Source organism: Apium graveolens, chromosome 9 (genome assembly GCF_009905375.1).
Source record: "Apium graveolens cultivar Ventura chromosome 9, ASM990537v1, whole genome shotgun sequence".
In the NCBI taxonomy this organism is placed as follows: Eukaryota; Viridiplantae; Streptophyta; class Magnoliopsida; order Apiales; family Apiaceae; genus Apium; species Apium graveolens.
This window is the reverse complement of record NC_133655.1, coordinates 18824153-18828881: the sequence shown is the minus strand read 5'-3', so window position 1 is coordinate 18828881 and position 4729 is coordinate 18824153. Positions and strand designations below refer to the sequence as shown.

At 31.8% G+C, this 4729-nt stretch overlaps 2 non-coding genes across 2 annotated transcripts; both read right to left on the bottom strand.

Moving 5' to 3' along the window:
• Window positions 1-3019: 3019 nt before the first annotated feature.
• On the bottom strand, window positions 3020-3100 carry LOC141688255 (small nucleolar RNA U54). The gene has a single exon (XR_012561711.1). It is a non-coding gene; the product is annotated as a small nucleolar RNA U54 (small nucleolar RNA).
• A 167-nt stretch (window positions 3101-3267) lies between these two features.
• Window positions 3268-3340, bottom strand: LOC141688250 (small nucleolar RNA Z199). The gene has a single exon (XR_012561706.1). It is a non-coding gene; the product is annotated as a small nucleolar RNA Z199 (small nucleolar RNA).
• Between the last annotated feature and the right edge of the window lie 1389 nt (window positions 3341-4729).

Sequence of the window (4729 nt, the reverse complement as noted above, 5' to 3'; positions counted from 1 at the left end):
TTATAAATTTTTGTTTTGTTTGACAGTATTCACTCGACAATCTGATTATTGTCTACTAAAATGGTTGCTTTCAGGAATTGCTAAAGATATTGGTTCGAACTCAACAAAGGAGCGTAAATCTACATTGATGCCTTTCCCCATGTTGTTTAAAGCCATCTCAAATACAGGCATTTTTGTCCCTGGATCACATCGACTGGCAGTTCTCTACCTGGATGTAAACAAACACTATCTGCTTTACAACGTCAAAATGAGTTGAAATGCTAGAGTTGAAATGAGTAGGTGACATTATTTAGAAAAGAAAAGAAAAAAATTGCTCATTTATTCTTTTGAAGTTAGAATTCGGTACTTTGATAGTTTAGTAAGTTTTAAATTTCATTGGATGCTTGTTGTATTGATTGTTGGATGCCTTATTTGGCAGGAATAATGTAAAAGCAGAATAACTATGTCAATTTTTTTAATTTTTGAAGTGTTGCATTTGACTCTATATAGTGTTGCATAAGACTAAACATGGTGTTACATATGAATAAAAATGGTGTTGCAAATGACTAAAATCAGTGTTGCATTATATATTGTGGGACCCACTCCTGACGTGGCAAAAGTGGGGCCCACTGCTGATGTGGAAAATGTGGGTCCCCTTGCTGATGTGTCAAAGTAAGGGCCACTGCTAACGTGGTAATATGACATGTCACTTGCCACGTAGGACACAGTGATGATGTGGCTTCATTTTATGCAACACTAACTGTTGTTGTCATTGTACGCTATTACTGTTGCAAAAGACGCATAATGCATCGATTTCTGGTATTGCATAATTCGTTGCCTTAAGGCTCTGCGGCCATATCCACATTGGCAACCCCTTCCTGGTATTGCCTATTACCTTATGCAACACCATTTAGGACTTATGCAATTGTATAGTAGGGGTTGCCTATGTGCACTTATGGCGTAGTGGATTCTTCAAATGTTTAAGAATGTTCTTAAAAGTTTTGCCACATCATTGAAAAATTAACATCGTTAATTCGATTTGAACGGAAGGAATGCGATGGGAAAACATCAAAAATTGATTTATTTATAAATTTATATTTATAGTTAAAGGACCTATAAAAAAAACGTATAGTTTAAGGATGTTCGAATTAATTTTCACTATAATTGATATCATGAATCATCATGAAAATTTAATAGTTTTTTATGACCCAAATTATTGTGATTGATATAATATATGAAGATACAAATAGTATTATATTTTGTGTGTACATTCACTTCATAACTCATGTATTACTTTTTTTACAGGCACGGATTGTTCTTGATACATCATTACATATTTATCTAGCGGTCAGCCAAGAATCTGAGGAGGGATGTAAGTTCCCCATCACGCTTTATTTCTTAACATGTTAATACTAATAAATAAATATGAATATTTTCACCAATTATAATTAATACTGCATCTACTTGGGTACTGTTCAAATGTTATGTTGATCATGTGGTATGATTCCTTGTCAGTTTAGTTATGGAATTAGTTCTTTATATTGGTTGAAAGAAGCCCCTGGCTTATCATTATGCTTTATACTTCTAAACATGATTCATGTAATAATGTAAATAATTTTCCCTTATTAATATGCAATTGTTATAATTCATGTAGGTTCAATCATGTCCTTGCCAGTTCCTACTGCAGAAATGTTTTTAAGTTCCCTTCGGAGCAAGAGAACCACCTAGGCCTTCCTGAGAAAAGTTGGCAAAGAGGAAATATATTTGATCTTCTTGAAGAAATTTGATTCAATATATACATTTGCATAATGGAATGTGGACACATGTTTTATCATCGCTACCTAACTCCAGCTGTTGGGCAACAACACATGTTCATTGTATCGCATGACACTATATATATGAGAATAGTGATGATGGCCAAGAAGAAGATATGGACTATATGTACTGCTAATATGTGCCTTACCTCCTGACTTTTTGGGCCCCTACTATATAAGATGTAATATTGTACCTACCACTACAAATATATGCATAAATGTTCTGAAAATTAGTAACAATGTTATTAGCATGTATTGTTTTTTGAATGTTTAAGTACAAAGTAATTACTTTGGACTTGCGAGATTATTGAATAAAATAGGTGTTCTTATATGCCCCTCTAAGATAAATCCACCATGTATATTCCTAACTAATATTCATAACTAATTAATACATTCGACTCCTGCTATACGTGCCTGTGTAATCACTTAACAAAAAAATTAACACCCTGTTACATTCATTTGTAACACCTAGATATCGTAGGACTTGTAGCTCGGCAGTTCACTGGGTGGGTTTGTTTATTTTTCCAGTTTTGAGTGTCTTCTTGGATAGTTACAGCGGCCCATAGGTGCGAGATGTACCTTCATTTTCAGATTTGGGTCATATTTTTGAGTTGTTTTCACTTGGAAGAATACTATAACTGGTCCAAAACCGGTCGTATTCAACTAAATACGACTGCCAACGACGGTATTTAGCTAAATACGACCGGTTTTAGTCCCGGTAGTACATATGAGAGTGATATTTAGTAGTCGGTTGTATTTAGTCTAGACCGTATAAATATGACAAGTCAAATACGACCGTATAAATACGACTGGTCAAATACGACCGACACCCGTCGAAATTGATTTCTCACTTAAAATTTGAAAATCCCACCCAAATATTTAAAATTTCTGAAATATTTTAAAAAGTCGGCCCAATTATTAAACTCGACCATATCTTGTCAAATAGAAGGTATTAAATTCGACCTCATCCAGACGAATTAACAAACACCGGTTTTTAAAAAAAAATCTCGCCGAGAATTGGAAAATATCCAGATTCCGGCGAACTTCAAAAATCCGGATAAAAATTTCAGCAAGCCGAATTTTTCTAAGAACAAGGCTAACTAGTATATTGGCTTAAAGCATAGAATCAAGAGAATGTCTAAACTGGTACCTTGTAATAATCAGAATATTAGCTTTATCAAATTTACATAGAAATTCAAAGCAACTGCAATAGTAATAGTAATATAAGCTCTCATTGTAAATAATGCTCTGCTCATATATAATCAGAATAGTGTATATTGCCTTCAGGCAGTTTTAATCACAGAGCTAATCAAATACATAAGCAAATTAAAACTTTAAGAGAGAGAGATCAGAGTTTGAGTAAGGTTTTCCAGTCACGGTTAATCTGAAACAGACCAAATAGTTAGTCATCACATCTCTCTTGATGTAGTAGTAAAACAGGATAAAAAAATACATTCAATAATATTTTAGATGAAATCATTAGAGACATAAATACTAAGAATTGTGTGGATTCATATTGTTGCAGTTATATTTTCCTCACTTGACTTCACAAAAATCAAAACATATAAAAACCTTGAGAATTGAGATGATAGGAACATACGAGAAGATGGATCTCTATGTTCTAATTTGTGTTTTCAATTTGGGTGTGATAGAAATAACTTATAAAACCCTACTTAAAACCCTAAATCTTGCAGGCCGCAGCGAGGTTCCTTGGGCTTGGACCACAGGTATGGCCGTATGGGCTTAGTCTATGTTTTTTTGAGGGCCCATTACAGATGTATATTGTGATGTTGGAAAATTGGAATTAAAAAAATTCACAAAAAAATCACTATTGTACCAGTTGTAATATTTCACTAATTTCGATAAATTACCAACCGAATTATTTATAAAAATTAGCTTTGTAACCCGTGCAATGCATGGGCATACTCTAAAATATTACATAAATATAATAATTATGCTAGAAAACTAAACATCCTATAATTTTTAAGACATAAATATAATAATTATATATAAAATATTTTTCAACGATCCGACCGTATGGATGTCAATAGATATATATATATTAGTGACATACCCAAAATTTCACACCGAATTTTTTTTATTTGATTTTCCATTTTTACAGTCAAGCTTCAGTTTGACTAGTACAACTAACTAGTGTTTAATCCTGAATTGGTGTTTTAATTTTTAAAAAATATATTTCAACGATCCGACCGTATGGATGTCAATAGATACATATATTAACGATATAACCAAAATTTCATATCAAAATAATTTTATTTTGTTCGCCATTTTAATAGTCAAGGTTCAGTTTGACTATTACAATTAATTAGTGTTTAATCCTAAACTGGTGTTTCGAATTTTTTAAAAATACTTTTCAACGATCCAATCGTATGGATGTCAATATATATATATATATATATTAGTGATATAACCAAAATTTCATATTAAAATAATTTTACTTGTTTTTCCATTTTAACAGTCAAGCTTCAATTTGACTAGTACAACTAACTAGTGTTTAAGTCTGAATTGGTAGTTCGATTTTTTTAAAAAACTATTTCAACGATCCGGCCTTATTGATGTCAATATATATATATATATATATTAGTGATATACCCAAAATTTCATACCCAAATAATTTTATATGATTTGCCATTTTAACTGTCAAGCTTCAGTTTGACTAGTACAGCTAACTAGCGTTTAATCCTGAATTGGTGTTTCAATTTTTTAAAAATATTTTTCAACGATCCGACCGTATGGATGTCAATAGATACATATATTAACGATATAACCAAAATTTAATATCAAAATAATTTTATTCCGTTTTCCATTTTAATAGTCAAGGTTCAGTTTGACTAATACAACTAATTAGTGTTTAATCCTAAATTGGTGTTTCAATTTTTTTATAAACAAATTTCAACGATCCAACCATATGGATT